At 37.8% G+C, this 18413-nt stretch overlaps 1 non-coding gene across 1 annotated transcript; it reads left to right on the plus strand.

Annotated features, from left to right (window-relative positions):
- The first annotated feature begins 447 nt into the window (after positions 1–447).
- On the plus strand, positions 448–554 carry LOC121229739 (small nucleolar RNA R71). The gene has a single exon (XR_005927694.1). It is a non-coding gene; the product is annotated as a small nucleolar RNA R71 (small nucleolar RNA).
- The last annotated feature ends 17859 nt before the right edge of the window (positions 555–18413 follow it).

Raw genomic sequence — 18413 nt, forward strand, 5'->3', positions numbered from 1 at the left:
TTATTGAAATTGGATTGCAGTCCTTGCCTTTTTCGATTTTGGTTCTGGTTACCTATGTAGTACATGGATTTTGGGTTTGATGGACATTCTTTAAACAAATGTCCTTCCCCACAATAGACACAAGCTATATTTTCAAATTGGTTAGGTAGCAGTGCTGTAAAACTATTAGAGCCATTAGTAGTAAGATTTTTAAGTATTGAGGATATTGATGATACCTGAGATATGAGTGAAGTAAGAGCATCTACTTCATGTTTTTTGACGACTCGTCTTCCTGCCTCTGTTCGATTGGTTGGCCATTGGCAATTGTTAATAGCAATCCTCTCAATGATTTCATAAGCCTCATTATAAGACTTAGAAAGGAGAGCACTATTAGCAGAAGCGTCTACTACCATCCTCGTGTGAGCATTGAGACCATTACAAAATGTCTCAAGTTGGATGCAATGTGGGATTCTATGATGAGGGCACTTTCGTAATAACTCTTTGTATCTTTCCTATGCCTCATACAAGGACTCATCATCCATTTGTTAGAAAGTAGTGATCTCGTTCCTCAACTTAGCATTCTTGCTAGGCGGGAAATACTTCATAAGAAATCTTTCTGCTAATTCTAGCCATGTGGACATTGAGTTCGGTAGCAATGAGTTCAACCAGGCTCAACCTTTGTCCCTCTGTGAATATCAGAACAACTTCAATCGTAATGAATCTTCGGGTACTCTAGCTAACTTGAAAGAATCGCTAACCTCCATAAATATTCTTAAGTGTAGGTGAGGATATTCGGTAGGCATTCCACTGAATTGGCCCACTGTCTGAAGCATCTAGAACATGACTGGCTTTAGCTCAAACTGTTGTGCCTCAATTTTGTATCTCCTAATACCCTGATTAAGATCATTAAATACTGGAACGACATACTGTCGTAAAGCTCTATCCTTATCATCAGTAATAAGGATAGGATTTTGAGCAAGGTTTGCTCCATTTCCTTGGATCAGATTTTCAAAATTCATCTCTTCAGTCCTTTTATTTGCTTGTCTTCTTCGCTCTTGAAAAGTTCTTTCTATCTCAGGGTCTATAGGGAGTAGGTCAATAATTCGGTCAATACTCATAAACACCTAAAATGATCAAAGAAAAATTAATTAAGTTAAAAATTAAACAAAAAAGAATAAACTAAAATGTAAAACTAACAAATTCAAAAATAATGACTTTTTAAAACATTCCCCGGCAACAGCGTCAAAAACTTGGAACGATGGAAATGTGCAAGTGTACACAATCGTAACAAGTAATAAAGTGACAAGTAAATGACGAGTTATTTTACCCATAGAGACCGTGAAAAGGATTATTTATGAATGCTATTTAAAACACTTTGGTGAAGAAAAAAATTTTGTTTGAAAAGGGTGATTAAAAACTAAGATTTTCAACAAAGTAAACTAAAGAAATAAATCTCAAATGCACGATTTCAAAATATGATTTAATCAAGATGACATAATTGTGTTAATTTAATTACATTTCTTTAACTTAGAATTATTAAACTCATGTCTTTGTTGTTACGAATAATTCACGGCAACATGGTAATTTGCTAACTTATTAACATATTCACCTACACAAATCCATTCATCTCTTAACATATCCCTATGTTAATTCAAATGATTAAACAGATTTTAATAAGCAAACATGTTATGACACATGCATACTCATTAAATTGAACTAATCTCTTGCATATCCCTATGTCAATTCAAACGATTAATAAAATCTAATAAGCATATAAAAGACTATGTGAGGTAACAAGGTATTCTTACCTGGAAACAGTTTAATCACAATAATCTTGCAAGTTATGATAGGCAAGTGTATCGCCAAATACATTGCTAATTTAACCTTCAGCTACCTTAGAAAAATAAACATGCACTGATTAAGTATTGTGTCCATTAATTACAATTTCAATTCGTTTAAATAACTAATTCATTAGCTACCTCACAATTGTAATGCAAGAATAACTTAGGCATGATTTTACTTAATCAAGCATTTTACCGAGGCCTATAATAGCATAAACACAATTTTAATAATTTAAGCAGATGAAATGCAATCAAACCAACACGAATTAAATTCAAGATAAACTGATTAAATTAACCATTCCAACAACATAAATATTCATAGATATGTTCATCATAACAACGACAAAAATTAAAGAGACAGGGAACAAGAATCAAATCCGGTGTTTTTTTGAGGCTTTGACAAAGTTGCTCCGTACCTCATTCTTTGTTGTCCTCACCGATCAAGGCTTCTATGAACACTCAATTGATGATACAAAATGGCTAAAGAAAAACGTTTTTCCAAGGGGAGAAATCAGCACAAGATCAAGGGACTTGAAATGGGAAAATGAGAGGAGAAAGTGAGAGAGGAGAGAAGAGATGTGAATGAATTGAGGTGTGTTTTAATTGATCATCCAAGGGGGATTTTATAGATGAATGTGGCAGCTAAAATTTGCTAAAAATAGCAGCCAAAGAGCCACCTCTTGGCCGGCCATCTATGTGGCAAAGTTGATGGCTTCAACTTTGCTAAATATGGCTTGGGGCAAGTCCATAAAGCCACCAATTGTGGATGGGCTTGAATGCAACTTTGAAAAGTCCTCAAGGGATTCTTTGCAAGCTTAATTAATCATCTAATAAGCTGATTTAGGTCAGCATATGGACGGTTTTCGGCTGCCCAATCCTTGGCCGGTTCAGGTCAATCGGTTCGGTTCAACTAGACTACTTTTTCCATAATGAATTAATAATAATTTATTTAGCCCAAATTAAATTGGGTATAAATTAAAATTAATTATATTATGAATTAATACACATAATTGGACCGTCTTAAGCTAGAAATTAATTCACCTCGATACTTCAAATTGCTTCTCAGTTTTGTGCTTCTGGCAGTGTCTGCCAAGCCATTTTTCACCCTTTGTGCAAATTTGTCGAAAATGACCAAAATTCATAAAAAATAATTATAAAATTAACTAAATTTCAACATGTTCATATTTTAAGTGCACTTTAATTATTTTATAAAAATTAATTATTTTTTGACAAGAATTTAACCAAATTCGCATGAATTTAAGTTAAAAAATATATGAAAAAGTGTGTAAATTTTTATGTTTCCCCATACTAGTGGTGGCTGACCGTTAAGGAGGGCACTCAATCCAATCGACTGAAATGGGATTTCTATAAATTTTCTTTCCAAGGTAAATATGTGCGGGTAAGCTACATCGGCGCTAGGAGACGTGAGTTTTTGAATCACATGCAATTGGACCATTTAGTGGCCGAATATGAGGCCAAGTTTCTGAGGTTGAGCCGCTATGCACGGGGTATGGTGGCGACTGAATATGAGAGGTGTGTCCGGTTTGAAGATGGCCTTAGGGATAATCTAAGGGTTTTGATTACTCCACAGAGGAAGAGTGAGTTCTCAGTTTTGGTAGAGAAAGCACAGATCACCGAGGAGGTAAAGCGTATTGAGCGCCAAAATAGAGATAGAGAGAGGGGTAAGAAGAAGAGGGATTCAGAGCCCTAAAGTTCTGTGATGAGGCCTAAGAAAAAGCCAGATTTGATGGGCCAGTTAGAGTTGGGCCTTTTATTTCACCTACTGGGACCTTGCCTTATGGGCACTGTAGTAGACGCCATCTGGGCGAATGTTGGAGGATGACTGGGGCATGTTTGAGATTTGGGTCTACTGAGCATAGTGTTCGAGAGTGTCTGCTAAGGGCTGATCAAATGCAAGCTCTGGGTTTTGGTGCTGCACAGCCATTGAGGGTAGTCCAGCAACCTCCTAGGGGCTGTGGTTAGGCTAAGGGTGGTAACAACATGGGCCGTGGACAGAGAGCACCGAGCAGAGGTGCTAGACATGAAAAGGCGAGGTAGCCTGCTCTTGTCTATGGTACTCATTGCTGAGAGGACTGAGATACTCCAGACATCATTACGGTACATTTTTAATTTATAATGTACCTTGTCTTGCACTGATAGATATAGGCTCTACACACTCATACGTAACAAGTACTATGTCTAAAACTTTAGGGACTCCAATTGAGAGTACTTCTAGTGAGGTGACTGTTGTGAGTCTTTTGGGGAAATCTATCCGAGTCAGCAAATTGTATAGAGATGTCCTGTTAGAGGTCCAAGGGACAGTATTTTTGGCTGATCTGATGGAGCTTCTGTTCGGGGAGTTCAATTTAATTCTGGGAATGGACTGGTTGGTCAAGCACCGAGTAAGTCTGGATATGCGACTAAGAGGGTCTGTAACACCCCTAACCCGTATCCGACACCGAAATAGGGTTACAAAGCATTACCAGAAAAGATACAACTTTCATACATTCACACAATCACTCAGATCATATTCGAAAGCTTACCTTTGTAACGTCAATCAAACAATTCTTGAATCATTAATGCACAAACCACAAAACAATTTTATTGTATTCGTATATAACCATTTTTTTATCTTATAGCATAAATTACTATTCATATGGTCAAATATACTTCTTTTACATTGAAAATTCATGCGCAAATTATCATATCAATATGAACCATTTTAAAACACAAATGTTAAGTCATATAACCTAATTCCCAAGCTAAAAAAACATGTCTAACCATCATATATTCAAACAACTTATGAACCATTTCTAAGCATAATTACCAAATCAAAACATACCTAAATTTATATGCTAGCATAGTAACAAAATTACTAATACACAACCAATTCATTTGCTCACTTATTCAACTATCAAAATTAACCCTTTTAGTCATACCAATTCCACCATTCAATTTTAAATTAAATTTACCATTTAATAATCGGATACAAATGTCAACTTGTCACTTTAAATATCAAACCACAAACAAACATGTCATTTGCATATGTATCTAATTTATCTATCATTAGCTGAATATGCATGCACATCATTTACCAATTTGTAACGCCCCAAATTATAAGTAATTATTTTTGTATGTTGTGTTGTGTAAATGTATACTTGCTTCAGTGGTTAAGTGTCCTGAGAAGTGTTGGAGAAGTCTTGAGTTCAAGCCTTGGATTGTGTAAAAATTTTATTTTTACTTGAATAAACCCTGTCTCTAGTCAGTAGGCTTCTTAAATAAATGTGGATAAAACATGGTAAAAAGGGGCCTGTTAGTCTAAACGTAAGTGGTGTGTAGAGTGTTCCTTGAGGTCTAAGGTTAGAGGCTTGGCGATGCAAAATGAATGTTTTATTTTGTGGTGAGTACATAGGAGTATCCTAGGTTGACCGAAACTCTAAGGAATTTGAAGAGAGTTCAAATTAGTTGGTGGAGAGATTGGAGGAGAGGTTAAGGAGTAGATCATGGGATTTGGTGGATGGTTAGAGAGGTTTTAGAAGAAAATCGCGGGGGATAGAGGGGAAGGAAGTGTTGTGCCAAATTGGGACTTTGGGCACTCAAGGAAATCGATTTTGGGGGAAAGAATTCAGCTTTGGGGTTGGCATACTCATTCCTTTTTCTTGGTTTCTACCAAATGGTTCTCTTTTGCTTCTTTTCACTTCCTTGTTGAAGCCGAATATTGGTTGACCATTCGGGTATTTTTCTATGCTTTGCAATTTTGTGCTTTCTTTTTGACCATTTTCCTCTTATTAACTGACTTCTTTTCCTTTTATATCTGAATTGGTCTCCCTCTCTTGACCAATTGCTTCAAACTCCTTTTCCCCTCTCAACACTTTCGGTTTTGACAAGTTACTCTCTTGGTTTCCTTGTTCTCTTTGTAACCTTCTTGATCGATTATTCCACCTTCTCCCTCCCACAGTCGGTTGTTGTCCTTAGGTCGAATACCTTGTCTCCTCTCCCCTTCATTTCTTTTCTCTGCTCTCTCTCAATTCCTTCCTTTTTCACTTAGTGCGTTGGCCGAATATTGATTGGTAAGTCCCTGTTTTGCTTCTCCACTTTCGACTTTTCTCCTATTTTTCTCTTATTGCCGATTCTCATCTTCTCTCTCATTTATGGTGCTATTTCGATTTTTAGAACTTCTCAATGAGTGAAAGAGTTTACAAGTGTTACAGAAGCGTTCAAAACCTTTCTCTCGTCACTCGACTAAAGGTAGCTTGACCCTTATTTATCACATGTTGAACTTTGGTGCATGACTTATGTTATAGGGTGTTGGTCGATTGCCTTATTTTTCCCTATCTTTGGTTTTGTGTTTACAATAAGCCTGTATATGTTGATTCAAGCCATGTGTTTATGCAATCATCATTAATGGACTTCACTAGTTATGTAGCTTTTCGACAAGAAGGGTGTAATCAACCTTCGTCAACGGTTTAAGCGGGCGAAACCACACTCTTTCAATCAAGGCAAGTATCAAATATTATTTTAGGTTCAGTGTGTAAAAGAGGGTGATTAACCCTATTGTCAAGCGACTAATGGAAAGCCTTGTATGAATGTAGGTTTTGGAGCTCGTGGACTTTTAGCACTTTTCGCAAACAAGGTGTGTAAAACATTACCCCTATTCATAAATCGGCAAAAGCCGAAAAATGTGACCATTGGCGCTACGCGGGTGTGCGCTTGCTCGTATGGTAACCCGAATGTGTAGACGTGGGCGTTTGATTGTAGAGGCCACCATGAGCAATTTCATGGGCTTAGGCTATTTTGGGCCACGTTGGCCCGAATGGGCCGTGTGGGCCCCACGGGCTTGTGGGCCTCACACGGGTAAACCACATGGATGTGTAGAGAATATTGGGCCAGGCTGTGTAGTCCACACGGCCAAGGATATTTTTGGGCTTTGTGGGCCTACATTATAGGCTTTGGGCCCATTTACACTGTTTGACTGTTAAGGTTGAACGGGTCGCCTAAGATGACTGTGGACCTACTGTTGGGTTGGTAAGTATACCTAGACTCCAAAGTGATAAATGAATGTTATGCCACTATGAGGTAAAATGACTATTTTGCCCTTATGAGATGTATGACTGTAATTGAGAATGCCATTTTATATATATTGCATACATGTATGATATTATGATATGATGCATGACATATTGCATGGGGATGGGGTATATTGATTAGAAGAAGTGTACTGTACTCGCAGCTCTACTGCAAATACTGTTTAGTGTCGCAACTGGTGCTAATTTTAAAGTGCAGGATGGGTGGGTTGATTTTATCCCCACATGGAGTGTAGGGCTGGACGGAGTGGAGTGTAGAGGCTGGTTGGGTAGGATTTCTAATTGCATATCTGTACTGTTACTGTCACTGAAATAGGCTAAGGCCCACGTTGATACTGATACTGTAATGGGCTTAGGCCCTAACTGAAACTGAACTGTTACTGAAACGGGCTCAGGCCCAGACTGTATTTGCCTATTGTATGTCTAACTGTTTGTTCATTAAGGGATTACATACTGAATTTTCATAAACTCACCCTTCTATTTATCTGTACAGGTAATCCCCAGGTTTAGGCGGGTCAGTGTTGTGAGGGACTCGAACGTGGCCACACAACCGCACATGCTTCCATTTTTGCCTTTGTATTTACAAGAAATTTAACTTGGGTATTTGTTTTTGTAATAAGGCCTCTTTAAATTTTTAACTTTTAATTTGGGATTTTATTTATTTTGATTCATATCTGATAGTAGTAGGACGAAGATTTTCAAAAGATAAATGCTTTTCAAAACACCACATTTATGCAACATATTTTAAAAGCTTCCGCAACAAACATTGTTTTAAAGTGTAATAACAATCTAATATGATTAACATTTTGCTAAAACGACTTGAGTTTTAACAATGAATGAGATATCCTAAATTTTTGTTAAGATCATAAAGAGGTTTTAATATAAAACGGGTTTTTCAATGAAATTATGTTTTTTGAAAAACACATCAATATGATATAGCCAGATTCGACCATAACGTCTAGGCCGGGTTTGAGATGTTACACAATTCCAAGAAAATTTTACAAGACAAAGTATATATCAAATTTTATGTCAATAATGAACCACATCAAATAACCAAAATCACAATATAGCAAAGTCATCTCATAGCTTAACAAAACATGTACCACATTTCACATAATAATCCATTTTCAATCTTCATTGCTGAATACATCCATTCATGATATCATGCATATCTCACACATATCTTATATCATTAAAATACACATTACCTTTGAACATGATCAAGCTAAAACCAATCATTAGACATATTACTCAATCATATATATTTCCAACTATAATTTCACCTATATGCCATAACCAAATATTCTTAAACACCAAATCACTAACACCTTAACTAAACATAACGACCAAGTTCATCTACATTTTTGTCTATGCATAAACCATAGCCAAATCAACCAAACACACATCCAAAATCACCAACCATTTTCAATGCATATAACACATATAAACTTAACTAAAGTTTCATATACTCACATAACATATTAGCCATTTTCACATGGCTTAATATATACATAACTTCAAACTTAACCAAATATAATCTAGCCTATACATGCCATAGGTTCAAGTTCAAACTTATAAAGTACCAAAAATAGTCGATAGTGTGATAGACTTTGCTGACGATCCCTGAGCTCGTAACTAGTCTCCAAAATCTATAAAACAAAGGCAAACATAGACACACACAGAGTAAGTTATTATAGCTTAGTAAGTCATAAGCAAATAAATAACTCAATGACAATATCAACTCAATTTAACCAAACCAATTCATGCTATCATAACCACATTTAATTTCAAGCTTACAATTTCATATACAACATATACTTTCATATATAAATTTTACCTTGGCCGATTATACATATATCTATTATCAAAGTAACATTCAATTTCAAAACCATAGTACCATTATATAACCTAATATATGTATACACTCATTAGCATATACTCTCGAATTAAACTTTACTATCTCATACTTATACATAGCATGTAGCCGAATATACTTCACAAATACACTTATATTTACATTAGCATCATGCATATTTTGCGTCACATATCAAATAACTAAGTTACCGTATTTTCAAATAGATAATCAACTATCACATACCCGTTCACTTAGCTCAATTTACACATTCCATCACAACTTATCATTTCCCGTTGAACCATTTGGAATTGAATAGGATACTCGAATAATCACACATATCGTACAATGCCAACGTCCCAAACGTGGTCTTACATGTAATCACATATCGATGCCACTGTCCCAGACAAGGTCTTACATGAATCAAATACGATGACGCCAGACATGGCCTTCCACATAATCACATATCGAAAATCCTATGTCATGAAATATGTATCCTAGCTATTGCTAAGGTTCGTACGGGGCTTTCCAGCGTCGTAACTCGATCGAATCGAACTCGTACACATAGCTTTCAAGCATATTCACATTTGGATGTCATATATATATTCATATAATTCATTTCAGCATATAAAACTCGTATTTATTTAAAATTAACAACATCTATTTGCTTATAAACTTACCTCGGACAACAGTAATTAGAACGGGACAACTAATCGACTACTTTGATTTTCTCCCAATCCAAATCAAATTTCTTTGGTTCTTAATCTAAACATATTCAAGTTAAACTCATCCAAACATATTTTCACTCAATTTAGTCCAAAAACACATAAATGGGCAAATTACCATTTTACAGATGACATTTTACACTTCTTAAATTTAGTCCAAATTGCACAAAACATGCAAAATTTGAATACATTATGCTTAGGCTGAATGTTCCTTATATTCATACAAGTCCATACATGGCATAACTCAAAATATTCATCAAAAATTCTAATACAAAACATATTAGTCTAAAACATATCTTTCATAATTCATCAAATAACATCACAAAACTCAATTATTCATCAATGGCATAACTCAAAATATTCATCAAAATCAAAAATTCAAGCTTAGGCTTTGTACATTACACTGAAACGATCTCAAAAAACGTAAAAATTATCAAAAGTCGAGCTAGATACATACCTTAATCAAGCTTCAACAATGGCCGAACCTATGGAAACCTTTTTTTCTTTTTCTTTTCTTTAATATTCGGTCATGCAAAAAGAATATGAACACATGGTTTTAATTTTATGTTTTATAATATATTAACTTAATAATCATTTTACATTTTTAACCTTTATAATAAAATATAAAACCATTATAAACCATACCTTTAACCACCCAACTCATTTAATTATGGCCTAATTGCATTATAAGTGCTTCATATTAATAAGACAAGTTCAATTAAGCACTTTCATATTCAATTAAGCACTTTCATATTTAACTATTAACTTTTCACTTTACGTGATTAAGCCCTTTTTATTAAATCGGCACTCAAACGAAAAAAATTAAAACACGAAAATTTCATGTATATAAATTCAAACATAATAAACATAGAATAAAATTTTAAAATATTTTTTTGACTTAGATTCTTGGTCCCAAAACCACCGTTTCGAATAGGGTCTAAATCGGGCTGTTACAAGGTCATTTTGAGAACCGAGGACGACACGAGGCAGTTGTGATTAGGGAATGTCAAGATTTGTTAACTAATTTGATTTCTGCATTGGTGGCAGAAAAGTTGGTCCGGAAGGGATGTGAGGCATATTTGGCCTATGTAAGTGTTTCTGATTCTGGGGATTTGACTGTAAAGGATATCAAAACTTTCAGGAATTTTCCAAATGTCTTTCTTGAGGAACTATCGGGTTTGCCTTCGAGCTGAGAATTGAAATGTGGGATTGAAATTTTGCCGGGTACAGCTCCAGTGTCTATTGCCCACTACCGAATGGCACCCATGGAGCCTACGAAGCTTAAGGCTCAGATTCAGGAGCTGCTAGATCATAGGTTCATCTGTCTGAGTGTGTCTCCATAGGGAGCACTTGTATTATTCGTAAAGAAAAAGGATGAATCCATGCAGATGTGTATCGATTATCGGTAGTTGAACAAGCTAACGATCAAGAATAAGTATCCACTTCCACGAATTGATGATTTGTTCGACTAGTTTAGAGCGGCTTCTGTGTTTTCCAAGATTGATCTACATTTGGGTTATCATCAATTGAGGGTTAAGGAGGTTGATGTGTATAAGACAACATTTAGGACTCGATATGGACATTACGAGTTCCTAGTTATGCCCTTTGGTTTAACTAATGCACCAGTGGCATTTATGGATTGGATGAACCAACTATTCCAGCCCTATCTGGATCTGTTTGTGGTAGTGTTCATTGATGATATCTTGTGTATTCTAAGACTGAAGACGAGTACGATGAGCATCTTAGAATGGTACTACAGACTTTTCATGAGAAACAGCTGTTTGCGAAGTTCATCAAGTGTGAGTTTTGGCTCCGGGAAGTAACCTTTTTGGGGCATGTAGTTTCTACTGAGGGCATACGAGTTGATCCTCGTAAGATTGAGGCAGTGTTGGATTGGAAATGGCCGAAGAATGTGTCTAAGATCTGCAGCTTTTTGGGGTTGACAGGTAACTATCAGCGCTTTGTAGAAGGGTTCTCCTTGATCGCAGCTCTGTTGACTAAGCTTCTGCATAAGGGAGATCCTTTTGTGTGGACTGATGCACAGTAGGAGAGCTTCGAGAAGCACAAGACTATTTTGACTCAGGCTCCTGTTCTGATACATCCTGAGTCTGGTAAATACTTTGTGGTATACAGTGATGCATCACATGTCTGTTTGGGTTCTATGTTTATGTAGGATGGGAAGGTGGTGGCATATGCATCTCATCAGCTCAAAACTCATGAAGCAAACTATCTGACACATGATATGGAATTGGTCGTCGTAGTTTTCACTTTAAAAATCTGGAGGCACTATCTGTACGGTGAGAAGTGTATTATCTACACTGATCATAAGAGCCTCAAGTATCTCCTCACTTAGAAGGAGTTGAATCTTAAGAAGCGAAGATGCGTTGAGCTGCTTAAAGATTATGATTGTACCATTGAGTACCATCCTGGTAAGGCCAATGTGGTGGCTGATGCGTTGAGTCGTAGGGATATGATTGATTTGAGAGCGATGTTTGCTCGACTTAGCCTATTCGACGATGGGAGTTTGTTGGCTGAACTTCAGGTGAAACTGGCATGGATCGAGCAAATCAGGGGTAAACAGATGGGGGATAAGTCTCTTGAGTTGCATTTTTGTCAGGTTGAGAATGGTGATACTACTGGTTTTGGGATAAATAGTGATGGGGTATTTTGTTTTTGCGGTCAGATTTGTGTACCGAATGATGAGGATTTAAGACAGTTGATTCTGAGGGAAGCGCATAGTAGTCCCTATGCTATGCATCCCAGCAGGAATAAGATTTACCAAAATCTTTGGGAATTATACGAAAGCAGCTGCATGGCCATCTCTGAGTCCCTCGCAGCACCGATCCTCCTAAAGCTGGGGATTATCTGCACAGTTAAAAATAAGGTGAGTTTATGAAAACTTAGTGTGTAATCCCCTCCTAAATTAAAATAGTTAGTAAACAGACAGAATTCAAAATCAGTCTGGGCTGAAGCCCATTACAGTAACAGAACAATGAGTGTGGGCCTAAGCCTAGTACAACTCCACTTGGGTCTCAGCCCTCATCAGAATCAATTGGGCCTAGCCTATTCTCAATATCAGTAACAATTAGGCTATCCCATTAATAGAATCGGGTGGGCCTAAGCCCAATACAGAATCAATATCAAATGCAGATATGTAGATAGATATCAAGCCTAGTCCAACCAATACACCACCTGTACCAACTAACACACCATGTGGGGATAAAATCGACCCACCCAGCCAACACACCAAGCTTAGCACCGGTTGCGGCACTAAGTCAATAGAACGGCTTAAAGCAGTAGATAGAACGACTAAAGGCCATAAATATCGTAGTAACGCTGCCAGTTAACCGAACGGCTACAAGCCATAAGTATCGCAGAAAGATTAAAAGCATTGTACAAAATGGCTACAAGCCGTACACTTCCTGCGTCAATAATAACCCAACCCCATACATTATGTCATGTCATAAACATTCCATGTATGCAAAATCATACTCAGTACAATCATATATGTAAATCATAAGCACATCAGTCAAACGGAACATAAGAGCATAATCGTCATTCTACCATATAGGGGTTTTGTGGTCATTTTGCCCTGTAAGGGAATTACGGTCATTTTCCAAACCGATGGTATTTATGACCCATCAGATGGTCCACTGTCACCTTGAGCAACTTAAGTAACCTAAACAGACATAACGGTGAAAATGGGCCTAAGGACCATTACTCAGCCCAAGTGGGCCCACACACTCGTGTGGCCCATTTAGCCCAATTTCAGCCACGGCTATGCGAACACCATAGCCCAACTCATAATTTGACACTTACCATAGATTTTATCTGTGTGGGGCCCACACAGCCCATTAAGGCCCAAAAATCACCTGAATCATACGCATGACATGACAAGTCTATCTACTTCTTGCTTAATAGCAAAATTTACCCACACGGGCCCACAGGCCTATTGGGCCTATTCTACCCACTATGGCCTGTCGAGACCCATAACGTCCCCAGTCCACAAAAACACACGTGGTGGCCTTTCTAGTCTATCGTCCATGATTTGATTGCTCGATTAACCCCACGAGCGACCGCATGCTCGCGTGGCCTCAAATGTTGAAGTTTCAAATTTTTGGCTTTTCGGATTTCGACGATTCGTAGTTCAACAGGGGTGTGATTACACTCCTTTTTTAGCTTATCGATAGTAATGGTTTAAAGTGTATAGTTACACACCTTTTTATGCAGAATCGCGCGAGAAATCTCCCAGTACCAACCTTACATCAATCAATGTTTTCGGTTAATGTCAATACCTTTTACTAACACTTAATCCCAAATGATGGCATTGACACCCACCTTAACCAAAGTGTGTGATTCGGTCCGCTTGTAATGTTAATCAAAAGATGACTACACACTTTCCTGCTAAAATGTTGTAATAACAAAGGAATCCATTAACCAACAAACGCATGATCTAGCACTTGACTCTATTTTATTGGTCAAAAAAACCCAAATCCAAAGATAGGGCATTCGGCCAACCCCAAAGTGCTAAACCAAAATGCTTACCTTAAATCGCGTGGTAAGAAAATGGTTCTGGTGGCTACCTTCAGAAACTCCTTCGCTTCACCGAAAACCTAGAATCCAACAACGACCACCCCATAAGGAAAGGATCATGATTTCGGTAACCCACGTACATGACGAGAAATAGGTATTCAGTTTTTAGAAAAGATAGAAGAACGTGTTTGAACACATATAACTATAACAGAAAAACAAGAGAGAACCCGAGTACCTACCAGTCTGTCAGAACCATTGTAAATTGAAATCATATGTCACTAGCAGAAGAGAAAAGCAATCGGCCAAGAACTGAATACAGAGAGTATGCCAAAAGGAAAAGCAATGAAGAGATTAAAAGGGCAATCGATTAGGGGAGAGCTGAAAAGAAATCAGTATAGTGAAAGTGATGATGGTAAGGGAAGCGATTGGGACAAAAGATGAAGAAACAAAAGATAGTATATTCGGCCAGGAAAAAGAGAAGTAGAAACAAAAGTGAACAAAGAAAACCGTCAACAAAGGTTGTATTTGACAACACCAATTTGCTTGCCAAATGGTCAACTTTGCGACACACCAATAACCCAAAACGGAGAGCAAAAAGAGATATATTTCGGCACTAAGAGTCACAAAAAAAATGACCAAAACACAACAAAATGAGAGGAGAAACATCTCATAGCTGAATTTGCATACTCCAACCCCTAATCAGCTACAACTCTCCCTAATTTAAACTCCTTGGCTTTCTCCTAACCATGACCAGTTCAAACATTACCCTTTTACCAAGTCCACAACTACCTTCCAGAGTTTCAATCCAATTCAACCACTTACCATCCCCATGTAGCAAAATAATTGCGTTTTGCTTGCAAGGGGATTCGAACCCTTGCCCTTATCACATGCTCACATGCCACTTGTCTCCCTGCCAAAAGCTCTTTTGTGTCACACATTATCCTCAATTAATTATAAGGTCTATAGGCAAAAGTCTAGGTTCCTTTAAAAGAAAAACCAAAATAAATTGCAAGAGCTACGACTTGAACCCAGGCTCCCTTGCAATCTTAATGACTCCACAACCACTAGACCACATGCTTCCTTGTGCCATTTACTTAACACAATAATTTAAAAGGCCTACTTTCAAGCATCCAGGGTTTTATTCACTTAAAACCAAATTTTTTGCTAAAGCCCAGGTTTGGACCCAAGATTTCTCCAACATTTCTCAGGGCCATTAACCACCAAAGCAAACATTTAATTGTGTCATTTCCTTGCACAATTAAATACTTATATACAACCTCCTTACGGACCCATACTCAAGGCCCAATACTTCTAGGCCAAAATTCGGGGCGTTACATGTAACACCCTAAACCCGGCCTAGATGTTATGGCAGAATCTGGCGTGTCACATTAAAGTGTTTTTCGAAAACCATGTTTTCACTGAAAACCCTTCTTACTATTTAAAACCTTTGGCCATTTTATTCCTTGTGAAAACCTCAGTTTAGGTTGGTTTATTTTGCAAAACGTGGTTTACTGGAAAGTTATTCCTATTTAAAAAGGTGTTTGTTGTGGAAGCTTAATTTAAAATAGGTGATTTACGAAAACATGATGTTCAAAAGTCAAGTTACGAAAATGTACTATTTTGAAAATTGTTATTGTTTTGGAAAACCGCGATCTACTTCTAACAAATATCAAATAGAGTAAATAAAATCCCAAAGTTTAAAATAAAACCAGAGAGGCCTTAATACAAACGAAACTGAAATTAAAGTACTGAGAAGCAAACAAACGTAGTAGATAACAAAAGTAGCTGTGTGGCCATCTCTGAGTCCCTCGCAGCAACGATCCTCCTAATGCTGGGGATTACCTGCACAGTTAAAAACGAGGTGAGTTTACAAAAACTCAGTGTGTAATCCCCTCCTAAATTAAAACAGTTAGTAAATAGACAGAATTCAGAATCATTCTGGGTCGGAGCCCATTACAATAACAGAACAATGAGTGTGGGCCTAAGCCCAGTACAATTTCACTTGGGTCTCAGCCCTCATCAGAATCAATTAAGCCTAGCCCATTCTCAATATCAGTAACAGTTGGGCCTAGCCCATTAACAGAATCAAGTAGGCCTAAGCCCAATATAGAATCAGAATCAGATGCAGATATGCAGACATATCTAGCCAAGTCCAACCAGTACACCACCAGTACCAAACAACACACCATATAGGGATAAAATCGACCTACCCAGCCAACACTCTAAGCTTAGCACTGGTTGCAGCACTAAGTCAACAGAACAGTTCAACGCCGTAGACAGAACAGCTAAAGGCCATAAATATCACACTAATGCTGCCAGTTAACCAAACGGCTATAAGCCATAAGTATTGTAGAAAGACTGAAAGCCTTGTACAGACCGGCTACAAGCCGTCAATAATAACCCAACCCTATGCAGTATGTCATGTCATAAATATTGTGTGTATGCAAAATCATACTCAGTACAATCATATATGTAAATCATAAGCACATTAGTCAAACGGAACATAAGAGCATAACCGTCATTCTACCATACAGGGGTATTACGGTCATTTTGCCCTACAAGGGCATTACGGTTATTTTCCAAAACGGGGGTATTTATGACCCATCAAATGGTCCCCCATCACCTTGAGTGACTTAAGTAACCTAAACAGACATAATGGTGCAAATGGGCCTAAGGCCAATTACTCGGCCCAAGTGGGCCCACACACTCGTGTGGCCCATTTAGCCCAATTTTAGCCACAGCTATGCGAACACCATAGCCCAGCTCATAATTTGACACTTACCATAGATTTTATCTGCGTAGGGCCCACGAGCTCAGTGGGCCTCACGACCCATCGAGGCCCAAAAACAACTTTAGTCATGCACGTAACATGACAAGTGTATCTACTTCCTGCTTAACAGCGAAATTTACCCATGCGGGCCCACGGCCTATTGGGCCTATTCGGCCCATTATAGCCTATCGAGGCCATAACAGCCCTAGTCCATGAAAACGCATATGGTGGCCTTTGCAGTCTATCGCCCATGATTTGTGGGCTCTATTTACCCCACGAGCAGTCACACACTCACGAGGCTTCAAATGCCAAAGTTTTAGCTTTTTAGCTTTTCGACTTTCACCGATTCGTAGTTCAAAAAGGGTGTGATTACACTCCTTTTACGGCTTTTCGATAGTAATGGTTTACGGTGTACAATTACACTCCTTTTTTTGGCGTTTTGAAAGTAATGGTTTCCAATGTACAGTTACACACCTTTTTCTGCAGAATCACGCGAGAAATCTCCTAGTACCAACCCTACATCAATCAATGTTTTTGGTTAATGTCAATACCTTTTAATAACACTTAATCCCAAAAGAATGGCATTGACACCGACCTTAACCAAAGTGAGTGATTCGGTCTGCTTGTAATATTAATCGAAAGATGACTACACCCTTTCCTGTCGAAATGCTGTAATAACAAAGGAATCCATTAACCAACAAATGCATGATCTAGCACTTGAATCTATTTTATTGGTCAAAAAAAACCTAAATCCAAAGATAGGGCATCCGGCCAACCCCAAAGTGCTAGACCAAAACCCTTACCTTAAATCGCGTGGTAAGAAAATGGTTCTGGTAACTACCTTCAGAAACTCCTTCGCTTCACCAAAAACCTAGAATCCAACAACCACCACCCCATAAGGAAGGGATCATGATTTTGGCAACCCAGGTACATGACGAGAAACAGGTAATCGATTTTTAGAAAAAATAGAAAAACGTGTTTGAACACATATAACTATAATAGAAAAACAAGAGAGAACCCGCGAGTACCTACCAGTCTGTCAGAACCCTTGTAAATCGAAATCATATGTCACTAGCAGAAGAGAAAAGCAGTCAGCCAAGAACCGAATATAGAGGGCATGCGAAAAGGAAAAGCAATGAAGAGATTAAAAGGGCAATCGATTGGGGGAGAACTGAAAAGAAATCAATATAGTGAAAGAGATGATGGTATGGGAAGCGATTGGGACAAAAGATAGTATATTTGGCCAGGAAAAAGAGAAGTAGAAACAAAATTGAACGAAGAAAACTGTCAATAAAAGTTGTATTTGTAACGCCCCGTACCCGAGACCGTTGCCGGAGTCGGACACGAGGGGTTCACAGACTAAATTCGCTTACTATCGCAGTCCATTTTAAAAATTTCCAGACAGCTGGCTAACTGTGTTGCTGTCACCTTAAAAATCATATCTTGAGTTTCACAACTCGAAAATAAGTTTTGTGATTTTTCCCTGAAACTAGACTCATATTTCCATCTACATATTGTTTTCTAGAATTTTTTGTTGGGCCAATTAGTACAGTTTATTAGTTAAATTCTCCCCTGTTACAGGGTGCGACTACACTGACCTTCATGCATTACAATTTGGATATCTCCCTG

Source organism: Gossypium hirsutum, chromosome A05 (genome assembly GCF_007990345.1).
Source record: "Gossypium hirsutum isolate 1008001.06 chromosome A05, Gossypium_hirsutum_v2.1, whole genome shotgun sequence".
Lineage (NCBI taxonomy): Eukaryota > Viridiplantae > Streptophyta > Magnoliopsida > Malvales > Malvaceae > Gossypium > Gossypium hirsutum.